This window comes from Vombatus ursinus, unplaced genomic scaffold (genome assembly GCF_900497805.2).
Source record: "Vombatus ursinus unplaced genomic scaffold, bare-nosed wombat genome assembly UNPS02006154.1, whole genome shotgun sequence".
In the NCBI taxonomy this organism is placed as follows: Eukaryota; Metazoa; Chordata; class Mammalia; order Diprotodontia; family Vombatidae; genus Vombatus; species Vombatus ursinus.
In genome coordinates, this window is record NW_020945932.1 from 1 (window position 1) to 11,763 (window position 11,763).

Consider the following 11,763-nt stretch of genomic DNA (forward strand, 5'->3'; position numbering starts at 1 on the left):
AACAATCATGCAGTGAAATATGGTAATTACAGAATCCATTTTTTTTTTAGTTGGAGGAAACTCCCATCAAATCCACCCATATCCCTAAAAGAAAGATTCCCTGTTTCAACATAACAGATAGATATTCAGAGATTATAACTCAACCTTTCTCATATTGTAGATGAGAAAAATGAAATCCAGAGAAAATTTCAGCCTCTACAGGAAGACTTCTAATGAGTGGAAATCTCTCCTTTCTGAGGCAGTCAGCTTATCTTAAGTACCTTTGCTCATTAGAAAGTTCTTCCAATCAGAGGCAAACACTTCTGAGGAGGGACAGGGTCAAAAGAGAGAATAGAATAAATGGAGGGCGGGATAGGATGAAGGGAAATATACTTAGTTTTTCACAACATGCCTACTATGGAAGTGTTTTGCATGACTTCACATGTATAACCTGTATTCAGTTGCTTACCTTTTCAATGAAGGTGGGTGGGGAGGGAGGGAGAAAATTTGTAACCCAAAGTTTTAAAAACACATGTCAAAAAAAAATTATTTTCACATGCAACTGGGAAATAAGAAATACAGGAAATGGGGTATAGAAATCTATCCTGCCCTACAGGAAAGTAGAAGGGGAAGGGGATAAGAGAAGGGAGGGAGAGACAGAAGGGAGGACAGATTAGGGGAAAGCGTATACAGAATGCATGCCATCTTGGAGTGGGGGGAGGGATGAGATGGGGAGAAAATTTGTAACTCAAAATCTTGTGGAAGTGAATGTTCAAAACTAAAAATAAATAAATTTTAAAAACATAATAAAAAAAAGAAAGTTCTTCCTCTAGTCAGACTTAAATTGATACCGAGCTTTCAGTCAACTAAAATACAGTCACATGAGCTGCTGCCTAGCCCCCCTGCACAGATGTGTACAATTATTTTTAAACTAAATGCATGACTTTTCAACCTTTAAATTTAACTAAGTTGCTAAATTCTGCTGATTTTTCTAGCCTGATGAGATTTTTTTTGGGGGGGGGAGGTTTTAATTCTGTTATCTAGTGTATTAAGCAGGACTCCCAGACTGGTGACATTCACGGCATCTTTCTTTATCAAAGACAGTGAAAAAAAAATATGGACAAGAGCAAGACTGAGAGAAGCCCTGTAGCATGCCAGTTGAAATCTTTCTCCAGGTTGAGATCAATCCAATAATCAATCAATCAATACTTCAGTTAAGCAGGGAATGTATAATCACTTTTGACCACTACCCACATGAGCTTGGATGTCATAGTGGATGAAGTTATTTCTGGTTTACTCTATTAAGGAGCTATAAACAACCTGCCACAGTGGTAAAGTGAATTTAAATTTTGATTTCCAATGCTTTTGTAGATGGGATGGAATGTCTCAAAGGTGCTTCTGAGGATGTTATTGCAATTCAGATTAAACATTTATTAAGTGCTTACTCAGGGCTAGGGAAGACACAAGTTATTTTATCTTTGGTGTTTTCAGAGGGAGAACCTGAATGACAATGATTGCTTTAACATGCTGATAGGGGAATGTTACATTTAATTATACCAATCCCTATTTCTTTTACTGATGTTTTCTCAACAGGGAAATTTAAACTTAAAATTGATCCCTGAAAATTAAATAGGAACAAGGTTATAGTAGATAGAGTTCTGGACTTGTAGTAAGGAAAACCTGAGTTCCAGTACCTCCTCTCATCATTCCTGGCTTGAGTGACCAGCAGGGTCACTCAACTGCTGTGTACCTTGGGCAGGTCTCTAGGGCATAGCTGCTAAGTCATGGATAGATTGTGATCTGCTTTGGTAGAAGGACTTAACCATTCCAGGAAGTTCCAATGCTATCCCTTTCCTTTCCCTCAAAGGATAAAAGCACAGATTCTGAGAAAAGTTGTTTGAATGAGGTGAAATTAAGTTGAGAATTGGTCTATCTTTGCTCTCAGTGACAGGAGGAATTTGGAGCTGTGACAAATCACTTTTGAAATAATTTGTGATTTACTTAAAGATAGAAGACTTGGCAGCATCACATAGCCATGCTTTTTAGTCACCGCAGGAGACCATCAGTTTTCTTGGCACTTGGCAAGAGTCAAAAACCGGAATGAATCAGTACCGTCTTGTATGAAACTATATCCAGTGAATTTATTTTTCCCATTTATTAGACTATTGATTATATATACAGCTTCCTTGTGAAGGAGTTAGTTGAAAAAATAGTAACAAATTATACATGACATGGGGATGTTTTCTAAAAATGTTTATTGGTTTAGTAACTTTCTGATATTTGTTTAGATAGTAATAAAAAAAGCCTTTTTTTTGACATAGTAGTTGTGAATAATATATTTTGGCTTTTTTAACTTAATAGCAAATAGTTTTCAGACTGTCAGTAAATATATAATATAATTATAATCTGAAATATGCCCATCTAGCCTAATATGGAAATATGTTTTGTATGATTATGTATGTATAACCTATATCAAATTGCTTACCATCTCAGGGAGTGGGGAGAAGGTTGGAGAGAAAGAATTTAAAACTCAAAATTTTAAAAAATAAATGTTCAAAATTATTTTTACATGTAATTGGGAAAAGATAAAATATTATTCTAAAAATTAACAGTTTACCAAAAAAAAGAAATATACCCATCTATATTTTTTCATTATATATAAAATATTATTCAAAAAATTAACAAGTTTAATTTACCAAAACAAAAAGAAATATACCCATCTATATTGCTTTTATTATATTTTTAATAAAGCACAGTTAGAGGTAAAGTATTTTGTCATGAAATTAAAATAAATTAATTGAGCATGTTGGAGAATTACAAGTCTTGTTCTATAATGATTCTATTTCACGTGTAGGCCAAGTTGACCTTTAATAGACATGACTATGTTAACTTTTTCATTCTGTCAGTTATATCATCTAAAGAGTGTTTACCTCTGGCCATCTCCCAATGTGGCTAAATGTTTCAGAAAGTTTCTGTCCTTTACTTACCTTTAAGATTAAGATTATTTAGGATCATTTGAAATTCAGATTATCTTTAACTCGTCCTTATTACTTGAAATGTAGACCGTGGTGGGAAAAGAATTTTTTTTCTCTATGAACCACAATCCAAGGAAGGAGAGTATTCCAGGTAAGGGGGCTAGCTAGAGAAAATGCCTGGAGCTGAGAGATGGAGTGTCTTGTTTGTTGGAACAGTCAGGAGGCCAGTGTCACTGAACTGAAGGGTACCTGTCAGAGAGTAGGGTGGTGTTGTTATTCCTTCATTTTCAAAGAGAACCAATGATGTTACAGGGTGATGTCTTGACTTGTGTGTGAATTGGACTTAAATGAGGCAGAGTTGCACAAAGTTGTCAGCCTCTCTCTCTTTCCTGAGTCATCAAAGTCCAGTGGCAGGACAGAAGTCAAGATGACTGGAGATGGCCCTGGATGCAGTGGATGGTGTTGGCGTCTTTGATGTCTGACCAAGCTCTAAGTGCTCCACACCACCTGCTTTAGACACCTTCATGGCTGTTGGAAGAAATTGTTCTAATCTATCATTCCTCTTGGGAACATCTTCACATGCTTGGGGTAGACATCCCCCTAACTCACTGACAGATTTGAGGTCTGTAGGTTACCCTCAACCTGGTTTAGTCCATCTTCCAAGACTGTTTACCAGGTCATGGCCAATGCGAATGTTTCACCTCTTGGTATACGAGGACCAGGTTATAAAGAGTTGTGAATGTCAAACAAAGCATTTTGTAATTGATCCCGGAGGTAATAGGGAGCCAGTGGAACTTATTGTGTGCGGGGGTGGGATGGGGGTGAAGTTGAAGTTATCAGACCTGCATTTTAGAAAAATCACTTTAATCGTTGAATGGGGTTGGAGTGGGGAGAGACTTTACTCCGAGTTGGAAGATCAAGGTCCTAATACTTTGTGTGACCTTGGCACATCACAACTTTTTGGGGCCCCCTTTCCTCAAAGAGTATACATCCGCTCCTTCCCTGTTGCCCCTGAGTCGAACGGGAAGGCGGAGGCTTCCGGGTGTTTTCCAAAATTTAGCCTCACCCGTGAACCACTGCCATGGCCGAAGAAGGCATTGCTGCTGGAGGTGTGACGGACGTTAACGCCCCTCTACAAGAAGTGCCGAAGACGGCGCTCATCCACGATGGCCGGCTCGTGGAATTCGTGAAGCTGCCAAAGCCTCGGACAAACGCCAAACCCACCTTTGTGTTCTTGCTTCCAGCTGTGATGAACCTATGTATGTAAAGTTGGCGGAGGCCCTGTGTGCTGAGCACCAAATCAACTTGATCAAGGCTGATGACAGCAAGAAGCTGGGCCAATGGGTAGGCCTCTGTAAAACTGACAGAGAGGGAAAGCCCCATAAAGTGTCTGGCTGCAGTTGTGTTGTTGTTAAGGACTATGGCAAGGAATCTCCGGCCAAAGATGTCATCGAAGAATATTTTAAATGCAAGAAATGAATAAATAAAAGCCTTGGTCTGAAAAAAAAGAGTATACATCCTAAAGGGGAGACATCAATGTAAATAACATGTACTGTATTTTTCAAATGCATAGAAGATATGCAGAGTAGATAAAAGTTCTCTGAAAACCCGAGGCATTAACAGCTGGATGGGTCAAGGAGTATCCCTGGAAAGTTTTCTTGCAGAAGGTGGGTTATGAACTGAGCCTTGGTTTGGGAGTTTAGTACTATGCCTTAGGGAGAGAAGGAATGATAGGTTATGATTGGATAAAGAATTTTAGGGTTCTTGAACATGGGAATGGAACACTTGTGGGTGAAGACAAGATCCATCTCATTGTGTACCTGAATTGGGGTAGAGGAGTACGTCATAGGATTTGAGTAGGTGGAGGGAAGAGCCAGTCAGGATTTTGAGGGAACATCACCATATATATGGAAGTCCCCAGTACGAAAGCAGGTGTTGAGATTGAGAGTCAAGCACCATACTCATGAAGAAAACAAGGAAGAAAATCCTGTTGGACAGTAATAACTGACTTAGATTGCATGCTAAATCTGGATATTATGAATCTTAAGGACAAGAGGTCCCTGAGGAATGGAGAGTTTGGGAAGAGCAGTGGGGAGCAAGTATGATTGTGGCTCCACAGTGAGGATGAATATATTAGAGAATATGAGACAAGATGCGACCAGTACCTGAAGGGATGGCCAGGGATGCGATGTCACTGGGATGGGGCCGGGGAAGGGATGGTAAGTGTCAATGAAAAACATGAAAGGAAGAGGTCCAAATGAAAGGAAGTCTGTCTGTCAATTGAAATTCCAGAAGTCACAGTAGATCTGAGGTGGGAAATTCAAAGGGTAAAATTGAGGTGGGTGGGAATGAAATAGCAGTCAGCAGGGCTTCTTGAGGAAGGTTTGTTCTTTGACCACTGGGAATTCCTTATCTCTGGGATGGGGGTGGGGTAGTTAGAGAAGATGGGTGAATGTTAACCATTGGGAAATGAATACAAGCAGAGTATCAGTGGTTTGGAAAAGTTTTCTGGATGAAGGCAACTGCTTGGAATATTTGTTTGTTTCTGTTGAATTATTTCAGTTATGTTTGACTCTTTGTAACCCCAGTTAGGGTTTTCTTGGCAAAGATACTAGAATGGTCTGCCATTTTCTTCTCCAGCTCATTTTACAGAAGAGGAAACTGCCCAGGGTCGCACAGCTAGTAAGTGTCTGATGTCAGATTTGAACTTAGGACTTCCTCACTCCAGGACTACAGGTCTGGAGCTCTATCCACTGAGCCACCTAGCTGTCCAGAACAGTCAAGATCATGGTCTAATTTTGTTGTGACTTGAAGCACCTAGAATCCATGCATCAGGCAAATCCAAGCAAAGCCTGCAGTGTTGGCTCCTGTACTGTAAAAAAAAAAAATACACTAACCAGAATATGGGAATGAATTAAGGAAGCAGTGCTAATAGAATTATCCCTTCCACATTGCTGGGGCTAGGGGAGCAGTGCCCCTGTGATCTGAAAAATCCGTGTAAAATTTGTTGGCCCTCCTTTCATATCAGAGAAGAAGTTTGAATTATTGTGGTATTATAAAATAAAATATGGTAACACTACACATGTATTTTATGCATTTATGAATTTAACACTACACATGTATTTTATGCATTTATGAATTTCTAAACTTTTTCTGTGTCTTCAGCTGGCCTTTGTACGTCATTGTCGGATTCTGCAAAACTCCCCCCAAAATTCCCATTTAATTTCTAATGCCCTTGAGATATATTGAAACCGTGATGGGGAAAGTCATGATGTGGATAACTATATAGACAGCTAAAACCTTTCCCTGGATCATGATCTTTATCAGTCCAGGAAACAGCTCTCCATTTTGGCAAGTTCCAAACCCCAGAAACTCACTTGTCCTGGCATCTTAAAGGCCAGGCAGGGATGAAGGCATAAGGCCTCAAGGGCTTTTCCGAGACAAAACTTCCCAGAAGATCAATGTCCGGGTTGTTGGTGTGACTTAGGGTATTAGGGCACTTAATGCTCCCCTCATTAAACCAGCCTAATCCTGAGTTCTGCAGGCAAAATGGATCTGGTACTGAATGAGACCTGCTTGTCATTCATAGTGGCTTTCTGAGGAATACATTTATTTTGTGCCCTTGTCCCCTGTTTAACATACTCATTTCATTTACTCTAACTAGGAAATAGGTCTTCTAAGTCAAAATACCTAATGAATCTGCTTCACAGAAACTATGAATCAGAGATTTTATGGATAATATAGTACATACCCAGAATAGAGTTGGGGAGGAGAAAACCAGGGCAGAAGAACAGACAACTCTTAGTGAAGGAACAACAGAGGAACATTGGAGAATTCGATCATTGTATTTTTCTTTTTTTTCTTTTTCTTTCTTTCTTTCTTTTTTTTTGGTGAGGCAATCGGGGTTAAGTGACTTGCCTAGGGTCACACAGCTAGTTAAGTGTCAAGTGTCTGAGGCCAGATTTGAACTCACATCCTCCTGACTACAGAGCCAGTATTCCATCCACTGCGACACCTAGCTGCCCTTCCTTGTATTTTTAATACATTACATTGTTTGAATATTTTGAATTCCCATAGTATCAGATGCCTATATCCAAATAGATGAATAAAATCACTTTCCAAAGTCAGAGAGATTAATTTTAAATCAAATTGCAATATTAACATGATAAATAAGTTGACTATAATTGAAAAATATGTGCATCTTTTCATTTTAAAAATATCTTTAAATACTTTTTACAGACAGAAAAATTATGGAATTATGGAATAAAGGAATGCCTTTATTATCCCTGAGTAAAATATTCTGCATTATGATATTTTTCAAACTTTTTGTTAGGAACCGCCACATTCCCAAAATTGTTCTGGGAGACTTATGACTAGGTCTGGGAAGACTGAAGCTGTAGAATTTTGAACAGGTCGTGGATGGTGGCTAAGGTAAACTGTTTCTTGTTTTTCAGTTGTGTCCAACTCTTTATGGACCATATCACATGACCATGGGGCTTTCTTGGCAAAGATACTGGAGTGGTTTGCCATTTACTTCTCCAGTGAATTAAGGCAAACAGAGGTTAAGTGACTTGCCCAGGGTCACACAGCTAGTAAGTATCTGAGGTTCGACTTGAACTCAGGTCTTCCTGGCTGCAGGCTCAGTACTCTATCCACTGTACCCTTCTTCTCAAAGAAAAAAAAAAGTAGTGGGTCATCTTTCAGTCACTATGTGGCCCCTACCTAACTCTGGCTTTATCCTTGTCTTTGAAGCAGGTCTTACAGCCTGAGATAGTAGAAATCAGTGCAGTGAATGAGTGAACCCACAAGATAAAAGGGACCAGTGTACCTTAATTAGATTGCCTATAGTTTACCTCAGGAGGTAGCTAGATGGCGCATTGGATAGAACTCTGGGGCTAGTCAGGAAGACCTGAGTTCAAGTGTGACCTCAGATACTTACTAGCTGTGTGACCCCAGGCAAGTCACTTAATCTCATCTAGCCTCAGTTTCCTCACCTGTAAAAAGGGGGTAATAATAGCATCTACCTCCAGGTAGGCTTATTGTGAGGATCAAATAAGATCGTAATTGTAAAGCACTTAGCACAGTGCCTGGCACATTGTAAGCCCTATATAAATGTTAGCTGCTAGTATTATTATTGTTGTTATTATTAGAAGAAGATAGAAGTGTGAATTGGGTAATCATGGATCAGTAAGGCCACAAGAAATGAGATTAAAAAGTTAGAGAACTCCTGATGTGAATGAATGAGTGAATAAATGAATGATAACATTTATGAAGGGCTTACTAGGTCCTAGGCATTGTACTAGACACTGGGGAATACATACATAGAAACAAGGAAGACAGCCTTTGCTCTTAAGGAGAACATGAGGGGCAGCTCGGTGGCGCAGTGGATAGCGCACCGGCCCCGAAGTCAGGAGGACCTGAGTTCAAATGTGACCCCAGACCAAACACTTGACACTTACTAGCTGTGTGACCCTGGGCAAGTCACTTAACCCCAATTGCCTTTAAAAAAAAAAAAAAAGAACATTACCTTCTAAGGAGACAAGACAACAGAAAAAGGGAGCCCACAGTAGGTAGTATGAGGGCTGCAGCAAGGTTTTAATGGCCAGAGAGTGACCCAAAGCCTGGTTTCTGGCTTGATAAGGTGAAAGGTCACCTATTTGAGCCCAGAGTCTTGTAGCAGAGTCCAAGACTGAGGGGGAGGGGGATAAGGCGGATAGCTGGTGATCCGGCCATTTGGAAATGTCCAGAAAGTGTACTGGGACTGCAATAGGCTCCCTAGGGCAGTCACAAATAGGGATCATAGCAAGTTGACTAAATCCCATATCCTGGGGGAAAGACCCAGCTGGTCTATTGTAACTAACTTAGCACAATCAGTCAGAACCTGCTTCTGAAGGCACCAACCTTGCCCAGCTTGCTCAGAGTTATAGCTTTGACTCTGTCATGGTCTATCACTTTGGCATTTGTCCCAATGGACCCTGAAAAGTGCAGATAAAAATTTCAAAGGCTTAGCAGGCTATAATTTTAAAATGAACTTGGTTAGAAGTCAGATAAAGTAAAAGAAAATGAACTTGTTATCGCATGAAAAAAAATGAAAAATTCAGTACTTCTAGAACAGGGTATATTTCCTCCTTGATCACCATACACATTCCATCTTGGCTGCCCATGGTACTGCTTTCCTGCTGTTTTCTAGTCTAGTAATATCTTCCTGTTAGTGGAAAGGAAAAGATGCAGTTGGTTTGAGGTTGGGAAATTAAGGCAATGCTGAATAGTGATACCTCTGACATTTTGTCCGTGGGGGTAGGAAGTGAAGAAGAATGAAAGAAGACAGGCAACTAGGTGGCTCAGTGGATAGAGCATTAGGCCTGGAGTCAGAAAGATCTGAGTTCAAATCCAGCCTCAGACACTTACTAGCTATGTGACCCTGGGCAAGTCATTTAACCCTGTTTGCCTCAGTTTCCTCATCTAAAAAATGAACTGGTGAAGGAAATGGCAAACCACTCCAGTTTCTTTGCCAAGAAAACTATACAGTATGGCCCATAGGGTCAAGAAGACCCAGGTCCAACTGAATGACTAAACTACAAGGAGAATGAAAAAGAAAGGGATTGATTTAGTGATTAGAGCTGTATCATCCAGAAGTGACTAAAATTGAATGACGAAGGGGTGAATTGCGACAAGACCCAAGCTTGTAAATCACATGTTGTTTTATGTCAATTGGTTATTTTTGTGCTGTTATTGAGGGGCAGTGTTCATTTTTATTCTGCTTGTGTATTGTCAAAGTTTACATATATGTAAACATATATGTGTATATATATTCATTTGCACACATATAGAAATATATATATATTAGAGGCAGCTAGGTGGTACAGTGGATAGATCTCCATCCTTGGAGTCAAAAGGACCTGAGTTCAAATGTAGCCTCAGACACTCGATACTTACTAGCTCTGTGACCCACTTAACCTCGATTGCCTCGCCAAAAAGCAAAAAAAGAAAAAAAGAAAAAAGAAAAGAAGTACATAGGTTCTTCCCCACCCTTCACCCCCAAGATACAAGTATATGTAAGAATGCTTTTTGAGGTTTCTGGGATTTTTTTGTTGCTGGGGGTAGGGGAGTGGGGTTTTTATTGCAGAAATACTGGGCTTCACTCATGCACTGTATTATACTGGAAACTCCTTTGCAACAACAACAACAAAAAACTTTGAAGAGCTATTGTCAACAGCTTGTAGTAAAGTTTCAAAACTGAGCTAAAAGTTAACAGTAGTAGGAGCTGATGGAGGCAGCCAGTGGTGCAGTGGATAGAGGTCTGAGCCTGGAGTTCAAATTCAGCATTGGACCTACCTGTGTGATCCTGGGCCAGTCATTTTACCTCTGATTGAAAAAATGTGTCCACTGGATCTGAAGAGGGTTTTATTCAGTTTCAGAAGCCGAGATCTTTGCCACTAATAGTTGTATTGTTAAGCCCTTTTCCAAAGCCTAGGCCTCACCTTTTAATCTTATTCAAATGCGCTTTCCTTCCTGGCTCCAAAAAGAACCTGGCTTCAGTTGTCTACCGGTCCCACGAAAACCTTAAAGTTTTGGAAGCTGCCTTATTTCCCTTTGAAAGCAAACTTCCCCCCCTTTCAGCTCCCTTCATTATCTATTATCATTGTCTGTTCAAATCCCTTAGTCATTCCAAACGGAAATTCTCACCTTGACCCTTCAACTGACCTCTCTTTCCGTTGTTTTGCCTTCCTGGCCATTCCCACCCTTAATCCTAGCTAGGCGCCACAAGGTCCCGGACCCAGGCGTTCCGTTCGCCCCAGCTTGCTGGCCACTCCCATCCAGATCTCCTTGGACCCCTCCCCCAATCTTTCTGTACTTAAAGACTCATCTTTCCCCAACTCAGAGGCTGGGAATTTCTCATGCCCCTAGAGGATGAGACCCCATGCCCCAACGGGCGTCACCTGGCCATAATGGGCATCACCTGGCCTGACCACCTTAACACCCATTTAGATCACTGATGTTTGGGTTCCTTTGGAGTCTGGCCTATATGCTATATTTTTAATAAACTTTTTCTCTGGCTGGAAGAAGATCTGAGTTGAATTCATTCAGGCAGATTCGGCACCGCGATCTGGGCTTTTTCCCGCGATCTTGGGGTGCCTCTCTGCATCTAGAAGCACCCCAACCCCCCCCCCTTCAGATCTACTGGAGAAGGAAATGGCAAACCATTCCAGTATCTTTGCCAAGAAAACCCCAAACGGGGTCATGAAGCGGTCAGTCACAGCTGAAATAGCTAAACAATATCGTCTTGGTTAGGTAGAACAGAACTGATTACAATTCAATTTAACCCCCATCTCCTCCAAACAAAAATAAAAGAACGATTATTGTCTATTTCAAAAGAGCCACCATGCTAGTCCCTGGTATGGATATGGTGATGAAACATAACAAGCTTTGCCCTCAGGAGGCTTCCCATCTAGTTAAGGGGATAAAACTTGTACCCAGGGATAGGCATAGGGATTAGACCTATTATTATTACATTGGTATAGGGAACTCCCAGCTAAGGACACTCCCTCTTCCAAAGCAAGTTGACACTTTTCCTGCAATTTATAGTCTTAAAGATTTACCTAGAGCATCAAGAAGTTAAGAGACTTGCCCAAGAAGGATTTGAATTTGGGTCTTCGTGGTCCAATCTCAGTCTTATACCATTTGTTGTTTTTCAGTCATGTCCGACTCTCCATGACCCCATTTGAAGTTTTCTTGGTGTTCTTTTCTTTCTTTCTTTCTTCCTTCCTTCCTTCCTTCCTTCCTTCCTTCCTTCCTTCCTTCCTTCCTT

The 11,763-nt window shown here is 40.5% G+C and overlaps 1 pseudogene; it reads left to right on the plus strand.

Moving 5' to 3' along the window:
- The first annotated feature begins 4,035 nt into the window (after nucleotides 1-4,035).
- Nucleotides 4,036-4,433, plus strand: LOC114032951 (annotated as a pseudogene).
- Nucleotides 4,434-11,763: the final 7,330 nt, after the last annotated feature.